The 22,827-nt window shown below is 37.4% G+C and overlaps 1 protein-coding gene across 4 annotated transcripts in view; it reads left to right on the forward strand.

Moving 5' to 3' along the window:
• The window catches only part of cica (capicua transcriptional repressor a), a 126,044-nt gene that overhangs the window by 11,491 nt on the left and 91,726 nt on the right, over nt 1-22,827 (forward strand). Inside the window, exon 1 of one of the 4 annotated variants that reach the window (XM_055157640.1) lies at nt 13,901-14,599. The exons of the other annotated variants lie outside the window; for them this stretch is intronic. The gene's annotated coding sequence lies outside the window, so the exon portion shown is untranslated. Of the gene's footprint in view, nt 1-13,900; nt 14,600-22,827 lie in introns of those variants that run through there. 4 annotated transcript variants of the gene reach the window in all.

The raw sequence follows: 22,827 nt of genomic DNA on the forward strand, positions 1-22,827 counted from the left end.
AGTTGTAGTAGTAGTAGTAGCAGAGATGTAGTACTAACAGTAGTAGTAACAGGATTTTTTTTTATTTAATAGTTTAGTAGTAGTAATAGTAGTAGTAAGTAAATGTTGTAGTGACAGTAGTAGTAACAGTAGTAACAATACTGTATCTAGTGTCTATAATTCTATAGTTTAATAGTAGTAGCAGTTGTTGTAGTAGTTGTAGTAAATGTAGTAGTAAATGTATTAGTAACAGTAGTAAAAATACAGTGTCTAGTTTAATAATTTAATGGTTTAGTAGTAGTAGTAGTAACATTAGTACTAGCAGTAGTAACAATACAATATCTAGTTTAATAGTAGTAGTAGTCGTAGCAGTAGCAGTTTAATAGTTTAATAGTCGTAGTAGTAACAATACATTATGTTGGTTAATAGTAGTAGAGGTAGTAGTAGTAGTGGTAGTAAATGTAGTAGTAACAGCAGTAGTAACAATACTATATCTAGTTTCTATAATTAGGTATCATTCGTTTTGAGAAGAAGAAGAAGTAGTAGTAGTAGAAGTAGTGGTTGTAGTATTATTTACAGTAGTTTTATAGTCCTTCAATACTTCCTGATATAAAGTACACTATTTTCTGATCTCAGTGTTGTTTATTCGTCACAAACAGACCTCGAGTTGTGTTTTCTTTCATTCACTGTTCTTTGTTTAACACACAAACCCGCATATCTTCTCTCAGACTGAAAACACGCTGTTCCACCTTGTGATGTCATGTGATAATACAAGAATTATTATTATTGCCCATTGGATGAAAGTTGTAAGGCCCAAACACGATTATTTTGTATTATTAAACGACAAAGACTGAATTGTATTTTTAAACACAGGTGATTTCTTTAAGTACATTAAAGCGAGGGAGTGCTGAGGTGCCGTGGACAGGCTGGATTTTAAGGTTCAGAGACGTGATTTAACTGTAACTTTCACGCTGCAGCTCTGTGTGTGTAGGTGGTGCAGCCAGTAACACTATGCATTATGTATTCAAATGAGTTTCACAAGCCTACTTCAATCATTTGTGACGGTTCAGAATAAAATAACATGTAAACACTAGTTTCAATAATAATGATCTGTGAGTTTTTAAGTTTAGAGAATTTTTTCAACTATTCTTAGCATGAGCTGGGGCCTGTCACGAGAATTACCATATGAACTTGTCATTCAATACCTGACGTTTATCGTGTGCACATTTTCTTTTTTTCATTAAGGGGAGTTTTTGGGTTATTTTTTCGCTATATGAAAACATTTGAGCTGTAGAAAGTTGAATTGAAGTGTTGAAGTGTCACAAAACTGCAATTTCTAACTTGATATCTAAGGATTATATACTGAAAACTGATTTCTATTTTACAATGAGACAAAACACTTTTTTTTATACAGTACTGTGTCATTTTCAACACAAAATTATAAGTTTATTTTAATGTTACCACGTGATTTATTTTTCTAGACCCATATACATTGTAATTTGACCTATAATAGCTTAAATTTTGTCATATTTGTCTTATTTCAATACTAGTTTCAGGGTTCCCATGGTCATGGAAATCCTTGAAAAGTCATGGAAATTTGTAAATTCAATGAAAGTTTTAGAAAAGTCATGGAATTTTAGTATCTCTTTCACGCAGCTACAGCGTTCTGTTAAGTTATCATTAGGCTGTTATGATTATTTCTGAACGTCTGCGTCTTTTGTTTAAAAGAGACGACAATAAATGCACTGACAGTGTTTTAAATGTAAAAAAACTATAATACCAAACCATAAGGTGAGTGGAAAGGGTTAACGCTTCATATTTAACCCTAAATGTCTGATCAGTTCTACATGTAGGTACTTAAAGTCATGGAAAATTCACTTTAGGTCATGAAAAAGTCATGGAAAAGTTTTGAAATTTTGTCATTGAAAAAGAATGGGAACCGTGTAGTTTTCAGTACAAGTTTTATTATTGATTAGTATCTGACCATGCATTTTTACAAACATATATACTGTAATTTAATTTATAATGCAACGCTCCAAATCGGAATTGTTCATGGACGCGCTTCTAGCTCATATATATTGTAATTTGACCTATAATACTGCAAAAAGTAATATCTAGGTTAATTTAAATGACTTAAATTAAGAACATTTGACTTTATTTGAGTAGATTCTACCAATGGAATAAGTGTGTTTTTCCTATTTTAAGGGCAAAGAGTTGTTGTTTTTCTTAATTTAAAAGCAGCACGTTGTAATTTCATATTTTAAGTACAAAAAGTCTTATTCCATTGGCAGATAATTTTACCTGTCAGGTGAAAATTACTCAAATCATGATAAAACTTTCTTAATTCAAGTCATTTAACTTGGCTAGATTTTATTTTTTGTGAAATTTTGTTGTATTTAAATGGTCTAGTTTTCAATACTGCTACTTTTATTATTGATTAATATCTGACCACACATTTTTTACAACCATATATATTGTAATTTGACTTATAATGCCACGCTCTAATCGATCTAATCTGATCGACTCTGGCGTCAATTCGCTTTACATTGAAAAATTCTCACCCTTCTTTCTGTAATTGCTGTTGTGAGCCTCCTGATTTTGGTCTTAAAATATTCACTATAACCCGCTCTACATGATCCTGGTGTTTTTATTTTGCTATTTTGTCTGTAAAAAATGTAAAATTTCTATTCTTAGTATGAAACTCTTCTCCAAATTCACCCCATAACTGCAACCCTCGATGAGCTTCACTTGACTGGAGCTGAGCGCTATATCTGACGAGACACTCCCTCAGTCCGCTTCTTTATGCAGACTATAAATGTGACCTATAAAAGTTTTAGTAAACCCACATATTTCCTGCGATGGTAGTTTATAGAGTTTAGATCTGTGTGTGTGTGTGTTATGATTTTTGGTCAGGACTTGCTTCTTTTTAGCTGGTTTCACACACAAAAAAAAGTTTCCCCAAAAGAGAAGGGCTTGCATCATTGACTCAACTCTTATCTGAGGACTCTGGCGGTCACATGTCTGCTGTGCACAGTTCACTCCTCAGTCCACACGCAGAACAGGCTCTCGTCACCGAACACAGGGCACGCAGCCAAACCCTCACGAACACTGCTCCCTCTGCTACTTACATTTACATAGATATTACAATGGCTTTATGACTCTGCTTTTATGCCCATTTAATCCTGTTATTGATACTTTGCAGTGGCGTAACGCTGGCTGTGTTCTGCATGTACATCTATGGGCGGATGTTCAGCGGTTACCATGGCGACTCAATGCACACATTAGTAAACACTGACTGAAATGTTTAAATGTTATCTGTTAACACTCAAGAAAAAATAGAAAATGGTTTGAGACAGCACATTTTCTGGAGACTGAGATGAATACGAGCGCTCGCGGTCCTGTTTAGAAGTCAGAGTTTCAACAAAAAAAGTAAGATTAACTGAGGCTATGTCCTAATTTGAAAATAAATGGATAAATAAAAAAATAATTAATACAAATAAATGAATGCATACCAACACAACTGAAGCTGTTTGTAATTATATGTCATTTTACCCTATAATATAATACAACTCTGTAAAAAAAAATATTCCAAGTACAGTGTTTTTTGGACTATAAGTTGCTCCGGAGTATAAGTCACACCAGCCAAAAACTGCGTAGTAAAGAAGAAAAAAACATATATAAGTCATACCGGAGTGTAGGTCGCACTTTTTTGGGGGAATTTATTTTATAAAATCAGAGACCAGGACCCGACATTTCATCTTAAAAGGCAAGTTCTAGTAATAACAACAGAAAAGAGAAGAACAGACTGTTAACGTGACATATGAACAGTTCTTCACATAACTATAAACAACAGAACAGAACAAGTTTACCAAACTCTCCATCTCACTCCAAATCACTAAATCCATTGAATTCTTCATCTTCTGTGTCACTTCTGAGCAACTCTGCGACCTCCGGAGGTAAACAGTGCGCCGCTTCCTCTTCTGTGTAGCTGTCGTCAGACTCAGCATCAGTTCCAGTTAGAATTATTCGGGCCTTTCTGAATCCCGACAGGATGGTTTCGATTATTATTGAAGTCCAGACTTTGTCCATCCATCCAGTGACTTCCAGGAAAGTTTCTCGCTCACTCCAAACTTTCTTTCTGCTGCTCGATTACTGTTTTTGGCTGCATATTTTGCTACTTGCAGCTTGTAATCTGCAAAGTATGATTTTCTTTTGGAGGCCATTTGTGTTCAGTCTTCACAGTCGTCTTTATACATTTGTTTAAATTTTAAATGTTCAATGATACAGAAGTAATGTTGCAATCAACTGACATGATACAGACGGGACAGAGGCTCTTTCTGCAGGAGACATGCGCAGTAGAGTGAAGTGACAGTGGTACAGGAGTAAGAGGAGCAGCAAATACTGACACAAAAGCCTAGAGCCTCTCACGGTTTCACTGTGAAAATTTTAATATATAAGTTGCACCGGACTATAGGGGTGTGCAAAAATATTGAAATATCGATATATCGTATTGCTTAATGTGATGATACAGTATCGATATATCACCAAGAGTATTTCTGGTTTATTTTACTAAATTATTTTGTTACAGAGCTACAGTTTTGGTGCTTGTTTAGAGGAAGGAAACTTTTTTATGCGACGCATTTGACATTTTCACTGTTTTGATGATTCAAATGTTTGCGTTTCATATGAACTTTGCACAAAAAGTGGTTTAACAAAGACTTTTAGTATCACAGACATGATTTAGCCTTTATTTTTATTGAACTGTATCGAATCGATTTTAAATATATCGTATTGAATCGAAAGCTCACTGTATCGAGATATGTATCGTATCGTGGCCTATGTATCGAGGTATGTATCGTATGGGCAACTTCTTAATGATACCCAGCCCTACCGGAGTATAAGTCGCAGGAAACACCCAAACCATGAAAAAAGTGCAAGTGCAAGTCAGAAAAATATGGTATTCAGGATACAGTACTCAGATTGAATATGTATCAGTATTTTACATTTTATTTTGGGTATTCAGTATTCTGTGATGACATACATTTTCAAAGTACTTTTCCCATCACTGCTTAAGTATCAGAATTTTGCTTTTATAATTTTTTAAAAACACCTAAAGCCAGCACAGGGGAAACTTTGCCTTAGTCCTGGTTCAAACCTCACAAGTCCCATTTTAGTTGTGGTTATGTCCTGGTTTAGTTCAGAGTTTGTCCTGGTTTTGGTTTCATATCACTACCACATTAAAGACAATGTACAGAAACTGAAATACATTTATACGATTTGTTACATTTTTGAATCTCTGCCGCAATGTCGATAAAACGCAGATAAAACTGAGTAGAAACCAGGCTCGGCGCACTATCGACTCAGACCATAGAGTGTTTGCAGTGTGTAGCCTTGAGACAGTCTGATGTGGAGCGTATAAAAGGGATCTGAATGAGAACTGGCACAGACGAACAGAAAAAGACGAGACGGAGAGAGGGATGAGGAGGGAGGGAGAGAGCGAGAGAGAGAGAGAGAGAGAGGCAGAGTTAGAAAAAGAAAAGAAGGAGAAAGAGGTGGGTGGATGAAGAGAAGCACGGAGGGAAGTCAGCTGTCAATCAAAGCGACTGGAGACATGCTGGGCTGGTTCTTATATTCTGAGAGAAGTGAGAGTGAGAGGATTTCGTGTGGTGTATCTGGCAACGTATATTTCTCGCTTTCTCTCTTTCTTTTTTCTCTCTCTACCTCTCTTTGTGTGTTCTCTCTCTCTCTCCCTCTCTTTCCCTTCTCTGTCTCTCTCATTTCTCTCTTCTCTGTCTCTCTCTCTTCTGTCTCTCTCTTTCTCTCTATCTTTGTATTCTCTTTTCTCTCTCTCTTTGGGTTCTCTTCTCTCTCTTGCTCCTTCCCTCTCACTTCTCTATCTCTTTATTTCTCTCTCTCTCTCGTCTATCTCTCCCTCTCTGTCTTTGGTTTCTCTTCTCTCTCTCCTTCCTTCCCCCCCTCTCTCTCTCCTGTCTCTCCCTCCCTTCCTTTCTCTCTCTCTTTCTCTCTCGTCTCCTCTCTCTCTCTCTGTGTTCTCTTCTCTCTCTTTCTTTCTCTCCCTCTCTTTCTGTCTTCTCTGTCTGTTTCTCCCTCTCTTCTCTTTCTCTCCCTCTCTCTCTTCTCTCTTGTCTCTCTGTGTCTCTCTCTGTCTTTTCTGTCTCTCCCTCTTTCTGTCCCTCTCTTTCTCTTCTCTCTCTCTTTCTGTCTTCTCTGTCTGTTTCTCCCTCTCTTTTCTCTCTCTTTTTCTCTTCCTTTCTTTCTCTTCTCTCTCTTGTCTCTCTGTGTCTCTCTCTGTCTTTTCTGTCTCTCTTTCTCTCCCTCTCTTTCTCTTCTCTCTTTTCTGTGTCTCTCTCTGTCTTTTCTCTCTCTCTCTTTCACTTCTCTTTCTTGTCTCTCTCTGTCTTTTCTGTCTCTCTTTCTCTTCCTCTCTTTCTTTTCTCTCTTTTTCTGTCTTCTCTGTTTCTTTTTCTCCCTCTTTTCTCTCTCTCTTTCTATCTCTGTCTTTCTCTTCCTCTCTCTCTCTCTTCTCTCTCTTTCTGTCTCTTTCCGTCTCTAAAATGATTCAATTCGACTGCATTATTTCTACCAATATTTCAAGGAGACACAGACAAATGGGTGAGTTCAGCCGTAGTTTATTTAAAGGTGTACCGTGTAACTTTTCTGGCGGGGGTTCTGGTTCAACTAAATGCTTGTCTCCATGGATATGCTATTGCTTTACTTGAAATTTTCCACAATATGGCATTACTTTCGTCAACGTCAGATGTATTCTACTGCTGATGTTTTTATTGCAAAAACACTTGAGAAAAATAAAAAATCATTCTTACTGTGAGGTTGTGGCCGCCTCTCCACAGATCTGAGCTTTATCTTGGCCTGCTTGTCTCCATGGAGATAGCGTTAAATGCTGTACTGTGGAACAATCAACGAATTAATTATCTTTATGGACTAATGTGGATGCTTTGTATGTTTATTTTTAGTATTCAGTTTTTCTTTTAAACTATCGACTGAATAATATTTGTGTCTGAAATAAAGAATATCGGGATGTAACGATATCCAAATCTCTCGGTACGATATTATCACGATATGCATCTCACCGTACAATATTTATTGTGATATTTTGTAGAGACTGATGTAGTTGTAGATAGGACACTTTTTTGCTTTTAAAATACCTCGACAAGATTTTGATGTGAATTATTTCCGTCATAATCCCAAGAATTCAAGTAAAAAACATGTTTCGTCATGTTGTCTGCGCTGAAATGCATCATGGGATATGCAGTTCCCGATGTTCATAAGCTGTTGCTACTGTAAAACCATGCATTTACGCAAAAGAACTTGTAATTCGGTATATTGTGACAGCCCATGATATTATTGTGAGACTTTTGACGATACGATATCACAATATTTTGGTTACTGTTACATCCCTAAAAAAAAAGCGATCCATCTCAAGCAGGTAGCAGACCCTACATCAGAAAGTTACTTAGTGCATCTTTTGTAGTGTATCATCTACTTTTGCATGTAGAAAGTTAATGAAAGTGTGATAGATTTGTCCAAGCTCCTATATTACGCAAAACTGGCTTTTTTGTGAGCTTTAAGCCATGTTAAAATGTTGTTCTCTCCTCAAAAACATACCTGGAGTTGTGTTTTGTTTTATTCACACGTTTGAGTAACACTTTATTATTAGTCTGTCTACCTCTCCAAATCGCGAAATGCTCTGTTTCACCTTGCGATGTCAGTTTTCATGTTTTGTTCAGTCGAGATTTCCATTTCCGGCTCTGAAATCATCTCATAAGGTGTATGGAGTTTAAAAACGCAGTGGAGCACATGTGAGTGAGCCTAAATATGCAGGATTTGTGCGTTAAACATGTGTGAATGAAACAAAACACAACTCCGGGTATGTTTGTGATCAGGAAACAACATTATAACATTCTGTAGATCAAAAAATAGCGAAACTAACATCTACGCCGCGTGGTTTTGAGAGCCCAGTCTTGGAGCTAAAGTTCAACTCCTCCACAAACCACTTTCATTATTATTTGACCTTTTTACACGTTTTATGTTGTTGCATAATGTCACTGATGTGTCTTGAAGTTACTGATTTGTGTTGATCTGTTCTTAAAGAGGAGGAAATACAACTTTTTTTGGAGCTTTCTACTGTGTTATAACGTTGTTCCCTCATCAAAAACATGCCTGTAGAGGTTTTAAATGTCATCCATGTTTGTTTGAGTAATTTAGTGATCTCTCCCAGGCCTTATTCAAGCACTCTTTATGGTTAGCTGTAACATTCTGCACAATGTGTCGCCCACAAGCCCACGTCACCCATGCTCCTACACGACAATTCTCCATAAATATACAAAAATATGACACAAAACTGTAAATTTGACAAAACTGACGTGCAGTTTCATTAATGGATGTGCGCTGATTGTGTCGCGATAGTGCTCTGAAGGGGGAGTGACTTAGCGCAGGGAGTTTTTAAAACCACTTACCATCCACCCGCCGGCCGGCGGGCGATTTTCCAAAAAATCTTTTTCACTCTGTATTTTCACCTTCATTATTGTTTTCACTACTGGCATGCCATACATCGTTTGAAAGCATAATTTCTCAATAAAACAACGATATCATTCATTTTATGCCATACAACGAGCCCAAAACGCTATAACTTAAAAATTCACATCATAATCAAAGAATAAAATACGCGTTTGTTACATTTGAGCCGGTTCTGTCGGTCCAAAACGCGTTCAATCCATGAAAAGTTGTACTCAATAAATCCGTAATAATCCACAGAAAAAGAATATCAAGTTGTTTTTCCAAAAAATAATTCCATGTGGGTAAATAATCCAGAAAATCGTCGTCCGTATGAGTGGATGAATCCGTGAATGAAAATATTATGTCTCTTCTCCGCCTCTTCTCCCGCTCTGACTTCCCTTTCTCTCCGGCTCTTGGGTTCGCTTGTTTTCCTCACACTCTTAGCTTCAAAATGAGACCCTCCCCGCTGTTGTCGGTGGCGGGGTTTAGGTGGGACAAGCCGCTGAAGAAGCTAACGCACTCACGTACTTCCTGGCTTTACGCACGCGTCATCAGTTTGTTTACGGGAAATCTCTTCAGTCATTGGATCTTCCAGAAAGTGATTGACATATTGTTTTAGCCTATCACCAGAGCTTTCACACGTGGGACATTCAAATAGTATTGGAAACGGAAGCTGTGTTTATAAGCGCAGCAGAGAGACCATGAGTGAGACACAGAGAGCAGTATGGGAGGTGCCATTGAGTGCAGAACTGCCACTTGGAAGACAATTTTGGCTACTTTTAGTTTTTTTTCTTGAGAAAACATGCCTAAAGCTCAGAAGAATTAGTATTATAATAATAACAATTATTATTATTATTATTATTATTATATTATTATTTATTTTGGCACAAATTTGGCAATCTTGTGCCGAATTGTCATTTTGTATACACAAAGGCTCACAGCATCAAAACCCTTTGTCCTAGAGATCTGAAATTCTACACAATGAGTGTAGTGAGTCACAAATGCCTAGCATGAAGTATGCCCAAGCTGATCTACTAGTTCTAATACAGGTCAGAAGGTTTCTATCTTTGTTCTGTTTTTGTGATTTTCAGTATTGGTACTCAGTTAAACGTGTGTGAATTTGAGTCATTTTAGTACAGATTTGTATCTTGGTACTGATATTTTTGACAGCCCAACAGGTCTTTCATGTTATTGTCTATGCTTTTACGCTTAAACCACAAACCATACCTGTAGTGTGCATTTTTAAAGAGGAAGATGAAGCTTGTGTCTCCTGCTGTATAGTTTTATCTATGAAACCTGTGGATGATTAGGGTGAGGTGTCATTAAGAAGTTGTCGATATGATACACATCTTGATACAGATGCCACGATACGACACATATGTTGATACAGTGCACTTTCGATTCAATATGATATATTAAAACTGATTCGATATGGTTCAGTAAAAAATAAAGGCAAAATCATGGCTGTGATACTAAAAGTCTTTGTTAATACACTTCTTGTGCAAAGTGAATATGAAACATGCTCATTTTACTCATCAAAACAATGAAAATGTCAAATATGTTGTATAAATGAGTTTCATTCCAGGCCTGCATCATCTAGTGCCTCCACTCAATTTCATTTCTCTCCAGCGACTAGGTCAGGAATACACTAGATCAGGGGTCGGCAACCCAAAATGTTCAAAGAGCCATATTGGCCCAAAAAAACAAAAACCAAACCTGCCTGGAGCCGCAAAAAATGAAAAGCCTTATATAAGCCTGATATGAAGGCAACATAGGCTGTCAGTATATTAGCTATATAAGCCGACTATTAAAATGACTAAGTAGGCTACAAATACAAAATGAGCATTCATGATTACACAAACCCCTTTTGCGACCCTCTCATACTCGGTGCGCCGTCTGTAGCCACTGAAATCAGGTGGTTAGTGTTTATTCCTTTGTCATTTAGGCCCCGTTTACACGTACACAGGTATTTTTAAAAACAGAGACATTTTCCTTCGTTTGTTTACATCGTTTACACGCAAACGGTGAATTCGCCTCTGAAAACGAATCTTTCTAAAAACTCCGGTTTCACGTTTGCGTGTAAACTGAGATAAACGGAGTTTTAGGAGCTGACGCACTGAAAGTGCGACTGGCGTTTACCTTTTGCTTTGACGATGATGCTGGAAGTATTCTGAGCAGCAGTCGCATTTCTTCTGATCGTGCACAGGAGCACTCATAAAACAGCAGCACGTAGAACTTTGTACGCAACATCAGCCCGGAGCAGAAGCTCTGAGCTCGGGCAGCAGCGCAAAACACACGGGAGCAGTCAGCACACAGCTCCTCAAGACGGGGCTGGGGGTCCAGTGTTGGTCAGATTGTCTGGAGGCTTCGTCCTCCGTGTCCTGGTTCCAGACGGGGGCGAGCAAGACCAGCGCGCAAAGGACTGGGTCCGAGCGGTTCCGTGTCGTCCTCTGTGCGCTGGTTCTGTGCGGGAAAAGCGAGAATGCGCTGTGGACCACAGGTCCGGGCTGCTCCGGTCCTCCGCGCTCGACCGCGGCTGGTTCCGAGGTGGTGCAGCATCCGGACAGAAGCGTGAATCCCGTTTGGTTTGTTGTATGGTGTTCTGAGCGGTCCGTCTGCGCACGTGTTTTGTTTTGTGACGCTGTGAGGTCAGACGGTTTCTACGAAGTGAAACCGGCTGATGAATCAGGCTACAAATCTGTAGCACTGCAACAAAATAATTTTGTAAAATATACAAAAAAAAAAACCCTCATACAGCAGCCCATGATATTCATCCTGTATCATCACATTATACAATACAATATATATCGATATTTTGATATTTTTGCACACCCCTATAGATCATTGTGTTATAATTGGTATAGTAGTAGTAGTAGTAGTAGTAGTAGTAGCAGTAGTGTTGATAATAATAGTATAGGTAATAAATGAAGCTGGAGTTGTAGTAGTAGTGGTGGTTATAAATAAAGCTGGATTGGATTGGTATAATTGTAGTAGTGCTCGTAGTAGGAGTGATCATAAATAAACTTGGTACAGCAGCAGTAGTAATAGTAGTAGTAACAGTAGCAGCAGTAGTAGTAAATTTAATTGCTAAAATACAGTGTTGCATTGTCATTTAAAAAGTCAGAATAATGATTGTGTATTTCTAGCTGCCAAATCTTACATGTATCACTGATTAAGAAAATAAAACTGGAGAATGAAGTAAGTACAGCGCAGAGGCAGTGAAAAACGAGGGTTTATCTGCAAAATGGAGTCTTGAAAATAAGCGATTAAAGATTGTTCAAACATGCACTAATCACTCCCAATAAAGGGAAACAACTATAACATTGATAAAAGCTCTGAAAAATCGATTTTGCATAATAAGTTTGCTTTAAGTATAATGTATAGTGAAGCCCAACTACATCATTACCAATTTATAACTACATCTAAAACAGTTTTTCAGAGTAAATGCATGTGGATTTGTCTGTGTACAAAAAAAATAAATAAATAAAAATCAGCTTTGAATTCAGACGTTGAAACATCTGAAAGATCAGTGGACTCTGTTGTGTTTGAAAGCAGGACTGTTCTCTTTCTGCTTTGGGAGCTCAGGGGAGTCACAGCTCACAACAAAACCAACACAGGACAAAAGTAACAGGAGCAGTCAGCAAAATCAACAAAATCAATTTCACCAAAGACTCAATGAAAACGTTTGTATGAATAATTTGAGCCGGAAAAGAGGAAGGCGAGCATAGAATTACAATTATTTGAGGATAGATGTTTTTTGTTTTTGTTTTTCCAGTACAGTTAAAGATGCAGTACTAGTATGTAAGATTTTGGTTGGGAGTTCGTCACCTTCTTTTATGGATTTGTCATTGTGCTGAGAGAGAAAAAGGATGAGAGAGAGACAGAGAGAGAAAAGAAAAGGGTGAGAGAGAAGAGATAGAGAGGGGGCGCAAGATAGAAAGAGAGAGAGAAACAGACAGAGAGAATAAAATGAGTGAGAGGGAGAGAGAGAGAAAGAGAGTTTGAAAGGGCAACAGGGACACAGAGAGAAAAGGTAAGAGAGAAAACAAGAGAGAGAAAGATGGTGAGAAGAGAAAGAGGCAGATCGATAGAGAGTGAGGAAGGGCAAGAAGGAGAGGAGAAAGAGAGGGGGAGAGACAGAAAGAAAGTGTAAGAGACAAGAGAAAGCAAGAGAAATAGAGAGACAGAATAAGGAGAGAGGGAGACACAGAGAGATAGAGCAAGAAAAAGGATGAAAGAGACAGAAAAAGAGAGAAGGGGCATGAGAGAGAGGAGAGAGAGAGAGACATAAATAGAGGGGAGAGAGAAAGAATGAGAGAAAGTGTAAGAGACAAGAGAAAGCAAGAGATAAACAGAGAGACAGAAAGAGAAGAGACAAAAAATGGAGAGAGAAAGTGTGAGAAAGGGTGACAGAAAGAATGGGAGGGAGCGATAGGGCAAGAGAGAGAGGAGAAAGAGAGGGGAGAGACAGAAAGAAAGAAAGAGAGAAAGTGTAAGAGAAAGCAAGAGAAACCGAGAGACAGAAACATTGAGAGAAAGTGTGAGAAAGTGACAGAAAGAGTGAGAGAGAGAGAAAGGGCAAGAGAGAGAGAAGAAAGAAAGGGGAGAGACAGAAAGAAAGAAATAGAAAGAGACAAGAGAAACAGAGAGAGACAGAAAATGGAGAGAGAAAGTGTGAGAGAGTGATAGAAAGAATGAGAGAGAGAGAGAAAGGGCAAGAGAGAAGGGAGAAAGATAGGGGAGAGGCAGAAAGAAAGAGAGAAAGTATCAGAGACAAGAGAAACAGAGAGAGAGAGAGAGAGACAGAAAATGGAGAGAGAAAGTGTGAGAAAGAGTGACAGAAAGAGTGATAGAGAGAGAAATGGTAACAGAGAGAGAGAGGAGGAAGAGAGGGGGGAACAGAAAAAAAGAGAGAAAATGTAAGAGACAAGAGAAGACAGAAAGAGAGAGAGAGAAAGACAGAAAAAGAGAGAAAACAGAGAGAAAGTGTGAAGAGAGTGAGAGAAAGGGCAGAGAGAGAGGAGAAAGAGAGGGGGGAGACAGAAAGAAAGAGAGAAAGTGTAAGAGACACGAGAAACTGAGAAAGACAGAAAATGGAGAGAGAATGTGTGAAAGGGTGACAGAAAGAGTGATAGAGAGAGAAAGGGCAAGAGAGAGAGAAGAAGGAGAGAAAGAGAGGAGAAACAGGAAGAAAGAGAGAAAGCATAAGAGACAAGAGAAACTGAGAGGGACAGAAAATGGAGAGAGAATATGTGAGAGAGTGACAGAAAGAATGAGAGAGAGAAAGGGCAAGAGAGAGGGGAGAAAGAGAGGGAAGAGGCAGAAAGAAAGAGAGAAAGTATAAGAGACAAGAGAAACACAGAGAGAGAAACAGAAAGAGAAGAGACAGAAAATGGAGAGAGAAAGTGTGAGAAAGAGTGACAGAAAGAGTGATAGAGAGAGAAATGGTAACAGAGAGAGAGGAGGAAGAGAGGGGGGAACAGAAAAAAAGAGAGAAAATGTAAGAGACAAGAGAAAGAAAGAGAGAAACACAAAGAGACAGAAAGAAGAGACAGAAAAAGATGAGAGAAAGTGTGAGAGAGAGTGACAGAAAGAGTGATAGAGAGAGAAATGGCAAGAGAGAGAAGAGGAAGAGAGGGGAGAGACAGAAAGAAAGAGAAAGTGTAAGAGACAAGAGAAACCAAGAGAAATAGAGAGACAGAAAGAGAAGAGACAGAAAGAGAGAGACAGAAAACATTGAGAGAAAGTGTGACAGAGAGTGACAGAAAGAGTGAGAGAGAAACAGAGAGAGAGAGAAAGAGAGAGAGGGAGAGAAAGAGAGAGAGGGAGGCAGAGAGACTATCTTCTCGCTGTAGGAATTCCCCCGCCTCTGATCGGGCCGGCCTGGCGCATTCAGCGGGCGTGTGCACAGAGGCTTGTCTGGGCATATTGCACTCATCCTCCTCACTGTTTCCACACTGAGCCCCGGCCGGTTCACAGCGCAGTACTTTACGTGTACTACAGTAGCGTTGTAGTAGTACTACAGTGTCTAAAATGGCGTCTCATTGTCAGTATGTACCTGGCCTGGACGCGAGCCTTCAGTTATGTGAGTAGGAGCGTTATGTAACAGATAAATTTGTAATGAATGTGTGAATGACTCATGTTTGTTACAACCCGGCGCTGCATCCTCCGCCAGGGAATACACAGGAATTTAGACGTGTTAAAAAGAACAGGGTTACCGCGGAAACGAAGGGGGATTTACAGGTGCGGAGTGACACCTGTTAGACAATTTATCTAGGTGCTGTTCCATGTATTATTCAGAGTTTCTCAGCTGGTTTGGACATCTCGAACTTGATATTTCCTAAAGAACAACTTAAAGACGCACTGTGTAGCTTTTTTCGGTCGTGGGCCAGTCACCTGCTTGTTTTTATAGTCTGGAATATTCCACAGTGTGACGTTAAACAGCTCTATTTTACATTTAGTTAATTACGGGTGGTTTTACAGCTCAAAAATACCTAGAAAAACCACATTCAGACTGTGAGCGGGGTCGCCTTTCCACAGATCTGACCTGTAGCTTGGTCCGGTTTGGTTGGTTTGTCTCCATAAAGATAGAAATGTTTAATGCCGTACTGTGGCATTTTCTCCATGGAGAAAAGTTACACAATGCACACTGCAAAAAACAAATTTAGCCAAGTTAAGACGACATGAATTCAGAAAGTTTTATCATGATTTGAGTCAATTTCACTTGACAAGTAAAATTATAAAACTTTTTGTGCATAAAATATGAAAATACTACACTTAAAATAAGGAAAACAACAAATTTTGCACTTTAAATAAGAAACAAAATCGAATGTTGCTTGAATTAAAAAAAACAAACACTTATTCCATTGGTAGATAATTTTATTTGTCAAGTTGAATAAAGTAAAACGTTCTTTATTTAAGTCATTTTAACTTACCTAAATATTGTTTTTTTCACCTGCTTGTCTCTATAAATATGTGGATATGTCATTGTTCGACCTAGAATGTTCCACAGTAAAACAGCTCTACTTTACTTTTAGTTAATTACAGGTGGTTTTATAGCTCAAAAATACCTAGAAAAACCACATTCAGACTGTGAGCGGGGTCTCCTCTCCATAGATCTGACCTGTAACTTAGTCCGGTTTGGTCTCCTTGAAGATAGAAATGTTTAATGCCGTACTGTGAAATTTTCTAGACAAGTCATAACATCTCCATGGAGAAAAGTTACACAATACAAACTGCAAAAAACTAAATTTAGCCAAGTTAAGATGATTTCAATTAAGAAGATTTTATCACGATTTGACAAGTAAAATTATGTTCTTAAATAAATAAATGTTTTTAATTTAAATCATTTTAACTTACCTATGTCACTGCTCGGCCTGGAATGTTCCACAGTATGGCATTAAACAGCTCTACTTTACATTTACACAATGCATCTTTAAAATTGTGTCAGACAAAAATGTGCAGAAAATATCTTATTGGGATTATGATTAGAATTTTGAATTCTCTTTTAATAATTATTTTTTGTTCAGAGTTTTAAAAGCTTTACACAGTTGACAAAATTATGAAATGGCATACGAACTGATAACTAAGACAAGAATCGTATTTCAGAACGTGTTTGTGCAGATCTAAAGTACAGGATTTGCAGCTTTTTAATGCAGAATAAAAGTGGATAATTTTTGTTGTTTGTGGAGGAAATCAGAATGTTAAAAAATCGCATACATTTGATTTGACTGCGATTCATTTTGCAGCACTGTTGCGTAACCATAACCTAAATATACCTTTAATCTTAAGAGTACATTTTCACAGTTTTATATTTTTGTGTTCTTGTCAAAAATATTCAAGTTGTGGTGGGTTATTTTTAAAGCGATAAAAAAGACCAGACTAGACCAGATCTAAACCAGGATTACAACAGAACTAAACCAAGTCTAAATCAGCACTAGGCTGGGGTCAAACCAGGACGAGTTAACTTTAAGTTATTCGAGAAATATGACAGTGTAGCTGTTCTAGTTTTGAAAAAAGTCCTCTGTGTGTTTTGGGTACGTAGAAATAATAATACTGAATTTCTATGGAATACAGTTCAACTCCGTGTAGTGTCAGTTTCCTTTTGTGACTCAATATATTGCAAAATCTGGAAGTGTTGTAGTCGCAGTAGTCATAATAGTAGCAGTAGTGGTAATAAATAAAGTTGGATTGTAGAACTAGTAGTAGTAAGAGCAGCAGTATTAATAGTAATTTTAAAACTCTCCTGATTGCATATTTTGTGTGTGGTAATATTACAAAAATAAATAATATACAAAATGTTGAAAAAATACAACAAATATACATAAAAATAAAATATATATATATACAAAAATCTAAAATCTACTACTACTGCAGTCTATATAGTGTTTGTAGTAGACATAGTAGTAGTAGTAGTAGTAGTAGTGATGGTAATAAATAAATTTGGATTGTAATAATAGTAATAGTAGTAGTGGTAGTAGTAGTAATAGTTGTAGTAGTATTGGTAGTTATAAATAAACATGGATTGGATTGGTATTGTAGTAGTAGTACTAGTAGTAGTAGTGGTAATAAATAAACTTGGATTAGTATAGTAGTAGTACTATAGTAGTAGTAGTAAATTTAGCAGCTAAAATACATAATTGCATAAATCTACTTCCACAAATGCAGTCTAAATAGTAGTCGTAGTAGTCGTGGTTGTGGTAATAGATAAAGTTGGATTGGTATTATAGTAGTCGTAGTAGTAGTAGTAGTAGTAGTAGTAGTACATGTGTACAGGATAATACTGACATTTAATTTAAAAAGTCAGAATAATGATTGTGTATTTTATGTGTATATGTATGGTAATAATAGATACTACATTTCTATACATTACAAATCTGAAAATCTACATCCAGAAATGCAATTTGTATAATAGTCATAGTAATAAATTTGGAGTAGTAGTAGTAAATATAGCAGCTAAAATATTTACAGTAGTAGTCATATAGTAATAGTAGTGGTAGTGTAGGTAATAAATAAATTTATATTGATGAAGTAGTAGAAGTCATAGTAACAGTAGTAGTAGCTGTAGCAGTAGTAGTAATAGTAGCAGTATTAGTGGTAGTTGCAGTTGTAATCAAAGTAGGAGGAGGAGGTGTATTGGTAGTAGTAGTAAATTTAGCAGCTAAAATAGTTGTATAATAGGAGTAGTAGTAGGAGTAATAGTCATAGGGGTATTAGTAGGAGAAGTAGAAGTAGGAGTAGTAGTAGTAGTAATAGTAGTAATAATAGTAATAGTAGTAGGAGAAGGAGGAGGAGGAGGAGGACTATTATCAGTAGCAGTATTAGTAGAAGTTGCAGTAGTAATCAAGTAGTAGTAGTATTTGTAGGAGCAGTACTAGGAGTATTGGTAGTAGAAGTAATAGTAGTTGTAAATTTAGCAGCTAAAATAGTTGTATAGTAGTAGTTGCAGTAGTAATCAAAGTAGTAGTGGTAGGAGGAAGAGGAGTATTGATAGTAGTAATAATAGTAGTAGTAGGAGTAGTAGTTGGAGGATTATTGGTAGTAGCAGTATTAGTAGTAGTTGCAGTAGTAATCAAAGTAGTAGTAGTAGCAGTAGTAGTAGTAAATATAGCAGGTAAAATACATAGTGTTGCATACAGTATAGTCTTGACATTTAAAAATCTTGTCACAGTTTTTTCTTTATGACTCAGACGTCTTGATGCCATCTACTTTCAGTCTGACTCTATGGTATCACATCCCACGTAATGAGTTTGCAGTAATCAAATCTGCATTTTCATATTTATGTTTGCCATTATAACGTGCGTATGGTAGATTTTTATGACCGACTTAATTTGGTGGGATTATAACCTTTGTAAATGTAAATGATAGTTTTACACCAATCACGAAGCAATTTGCAAAGAAAAGTTGAGAAATATGTTACAAGAAATTAAATTAAACATTAAATTACAGGAAGTAGAGAGTTTTATTATTCTTTCTATCTTCACATCACACTAGGGAGAATTTTGTCCAAAAGTTTAGCACAGATACTGATACTTTAAACGTTATTTCAACTAAATAACGGAAATATCTTGACATCGTACCGTGAAAAGTGTCAAAATAATATCGAGGGCAATCACGATATATCGAATCTCAAGTCTCTTTGCTTAAATTAATTGTTATGGTGCAGCAAAAGCTTAAAGAAACAGAGGGAACTACATAGACCATGATCCTTTGCGCTGTTTCAGTCCAATTTACACGATGAAATAACTTTTTGAGCACTTTTAAATCTTAAATCTTTCATGTGTGACAGAACCAGAGGCTTGTCAAGGCATTTTTTAAAGGAAAAAGTTGTATATTCACAGCCTCTATGAAAAAACCGCAATCAATATCATACCGTGAAATGCATATCGTGAAAGTATCGTACCTAGAAATTTGAATATCATTACAGGTGTTTTTTTATATTTGTATTTTTTTAGATAACAATTTCTGTGTAGGAGTTTTGCATGGTAACAGGTCGCTTGGAATTCCTTAGTGTGATCCCACAATTTTAAAACTTAAAAATTGGGAAAATGTTTTTACAAAAATCTTAAATATATCTGTGTTTTAGTAAAATGAGCAGTCTAACCCATCATAGGCACTTAAACGACTCACTGTTTAGCTTTTCGGGAGAGCGTCCGGACCTGTTTGTCTCCATGGAGATGTTAATGTTTTGCCTTGGTTATTCCACAGTATAAAAATAAACTTGGTAATCACAATGGAGTAGGTTTTGGGCGTGATTAGTCAATTAATCGATAATTGATCATTAAGAATTTTGTCGATTACGTTCATTTTTAATCGACAAACCGAATGTAGGTTGTTTTGCGTAGTGTAAGGAGACGAGGCTGTGTCTGACAGCACAAACACTCGAGTTGCGGCCAAACAGTCCCACGTTTGGGCTCTGACTCCTCCTTGGAGATCACTGTATCATTCAGTGAGTGTGTTTACATGCACATCTTTATCCAGGTTTGGTCATGGTGCATGTAAACGCAGTATCCCAGTTACTGCAACATAAAGAACTGCGCTAAACCTGCACACGTCTGATCTCTGAAAACATGAACCATCTCCAACACGATATACACAAAGAACAGACTCATCATCATCAGCATCAACACCCCTCTGAGTCGTGTCCTTTAGTCCGACCACATCAGCGCACAAGACCTGTTTTTTTCTTGGTTTAGGTTATGCAAATTCGCCACGCGGTTTTGAGTTTCGTTTCTGTGAGATTTGTGCAAAGCTGCATTAAACACATTATAATCTCAAACGGGCTGATGTGGCTCTAGATCAGGGGTGTCAAACTCATTTTGGTCCGGGGGCCGTATCCAGCCTACTTTGATCCCAAAGGGGCCTGATCAGAAAACTCATGGCATATAAACCCCAAAAATAACAATAAGTTAAAATATTTGTGCAGAGAAACACAAATCTATTACAGAAATCTTTTTTAATTGATGAACTCTTTCTTATTATAATATTATAATATTATGAACAACCTGAAACTTTAAGAAAAATTCAATTTCAACACAATGTTTTAACATTAACTTGTATGCAAATAGGAATAAGTCAGTTTTTCTTGGAAAATCCTGCACTCGGCTCCACTTTTCTCATTTTTGACATTTTGCTGATGAGGGTGTCACGTTCAACAGTCAAAACGATCGTCCTTTAAGAGCGTTTGGAAAGAGACAAGTCTTCATTTGTGCTGCTCTGGTGGGAGGGGCCACGTACAGAGACGCTGGAGACGCTGCTGTGATAAGCACCACAGAAAATTACCAATATTTTAATAGAAAATATAATTTAAATATTTTAGTAGAAAATCACACAAGGGCCACATTAAAGGTCTTGGAGGGTCGGATCTGGCCCCCGGGCCTTATGTTTGACACCTGTGCTCTAGAGTGTTTATGGTTTATGTGTTGTAAAGTTGAGTTTATTTATGCAGATTAGTAATAGTAATAATAATGATGATAATTTTAATATAAAAACTTTAATGATTAATCGAAAATAGATCATTAATTCTCCCGACGATCGATTACAATCCCTACAATGGAGACAGGTTAATGGTCAGATCTACGGAGAAGCAAGCCTGCACAAGAAATCATGTTATTTAAGGTATTTTTTGGGCTATAAAACACTTGAAGTGAAGTGAAGAAATGCAAGGGAGATACAGTATGTTTAATGCCCTAGTGTGGAACATTCCATGCAAATAAATAACATCTCAACGTAGACAAGCGAGTAGCGGACTCTGCACTACACCTCCAGTGCATCTTTAAAGTTGTATAATACCAGTTAAATTGAAGTGATTGCTCATTTGTACTTGAGCGCTTTTTTGTGGTGTAATAACAAAACCTGTGACCTACTGTTTCCAACACCCACAGTAACGGTTCTGCTTTTAAATTAATGAAATAACCTAATGGCAGAGCAGTTTTCACAAAATCACGCACTCATTTATGAAAAATAAATATAATGCAGAGCTGGAGCGTTCTTTATACAACATTCTCAGAGCCAAGTTTGGTATTAGACTAATGCAAAAAGTAATTATGTCGTCTCATTATTGGCATTTTCCAAAATTAATCACAGTATTGCAGATTTCTTTATGCAGCTCATAACTTCATAACAAAATACTGAGGTTTTGCAAAAGGGGAATTATATGCTTTATGTGTAGGATCCAATACCCTATTTTATCCATGGAAATGTTGTTTTCTACAAATGGCATAAAACTTAGTGATCTCCGAGCAGATGACTTCATCAAACCAAGTGTTTATTCAGAAATAAAAACGTATGATATGAATTAACCCTCCTGGTGCCACTGTCGACTCAAGATATAAAACGGACGATTTTGCCAAATACGGTGTCAAATTTCATTTATGATAAACCAGGTCTGAACCAGGCCTAAACCAGGACTAAACCAGGTCTGAACCAGGACTAAACCAGGTCTAATCCAGGACTAAACCAGGATGAAAATAGGACTAAACCAGGGCTAAACCAGGACTAAACCAATGCTGAACCAGAGCTAAACCAGGACTAAACCAGGACTGAACCAGGACTAAACCAGGACTGATTGAGAACTGAGCCAGGACTAAACCAGGATGAAAACAGGACTAAACCAGGACTGAACCAGGACTAAACCAGGACTGATTGAGAACTGAGCCAGGACTAAACCAGGATGAAAACAGGGCTAAACCAGGACTTAAACAGGACCAAAACAAGGCTAAACCAGACCTGAACCAGGGCTAAACCAGGACTGACCCAGGACTGAACCAGGACTAAACCAGAGCTGAACCAAGACTCAACCAGGACTCAACCAGTATGAAAATAGGACTAATCCAGGAATAACCAGGATGAAAATATAACTAAACCAAGACTAAACCAGGACTAAACTAGGGCTAAACCAGAGCTGAACCAGGACTAAACCAAGACTGAACCAAAACTAAAACAGGACTAAACTAGGATGAAAATAGGGCTTTACAAGGGCTAAATCGGGACTTAACGAAGACGAACCCAGGGCTACACCAGGACTAAACCAAGACTAAACCAAAACTGAACCAAGACTAAACCAGGCCTAAACCAGAACTAAGATGTCAAAATCGCACGTTTTAGGAAAAAAACTCTGACACCTAAAGGATTAAATGAAACATAGATGTTTATTTCATATTAAGGAACATTATAGTTAAAGCAATAACATTTTCATGAGACAAGTCTCCACCTAAAAACATATATAATGCATCTTTAATTAATGTATAAATCTTTAATTGTCAAACTATTTTGCTGTTCTTATAAGGTTTATATAATGCTCCCCACATACTAAAGGCATTTTCAGTCTTGAAAGATTTTTAAACATGAGACAAAAAGACCAAAGACTTGTACACCACAAGCTAAAAGTTGCAATAACAAGCTCAGACAATGCTGCAGTGTAACTTTACAACTTTACGAGATGTGAGTAATAAAGTCTTCTAATTATTTGGTATTTCCTGAGTTTGTGTCTTGCGTCTTTGAGTTCGCCTCTCCGTCTGCCCCTGATGCTCTGTTTCATTCTTGCCGTGGGGATGTTTTGTGGTCATGATGACAAAGCAGCTCAGAGTTGCACTGACACCGAACACGAGGAGAGCAGCAGATTCAAAATCGCAAAGACAAAGACCCAAAGAAGAAACAAATCGGGCCATAAATCTCCAAAATTATCCTGTAGTGTAACAAAATGAATTGGTTACAAGGCGCATTGTGTAACTTTTCTGATTGGGGGTCTGTCAAATGCTGTTATTGCTTTGTCTGGAATGTTTCACGGTATGGTTTTAAATCTTTCTATCTTCA

This window comes from Boleophthalmus pectinirostris, unplaced genomic scaffold (assembly GCF_026225935.1).
Source record: "Boleophthalmus pectinirostris isolate CB_2022bp ecotype Guang Dong unplaced genomic scaffold, ASM2622593v1 HiC_scaffold_21, whole genome shotgun sequence".
In the NCBI taxonomy this organism is placed as follows: domain Eukaryota; kingdom Metazoa; phylum Chordata; class Actinopteri; order Gobiiformes; family Gobiidae; genus Boleophthalmus; species Boleophthalmus pectinirostris.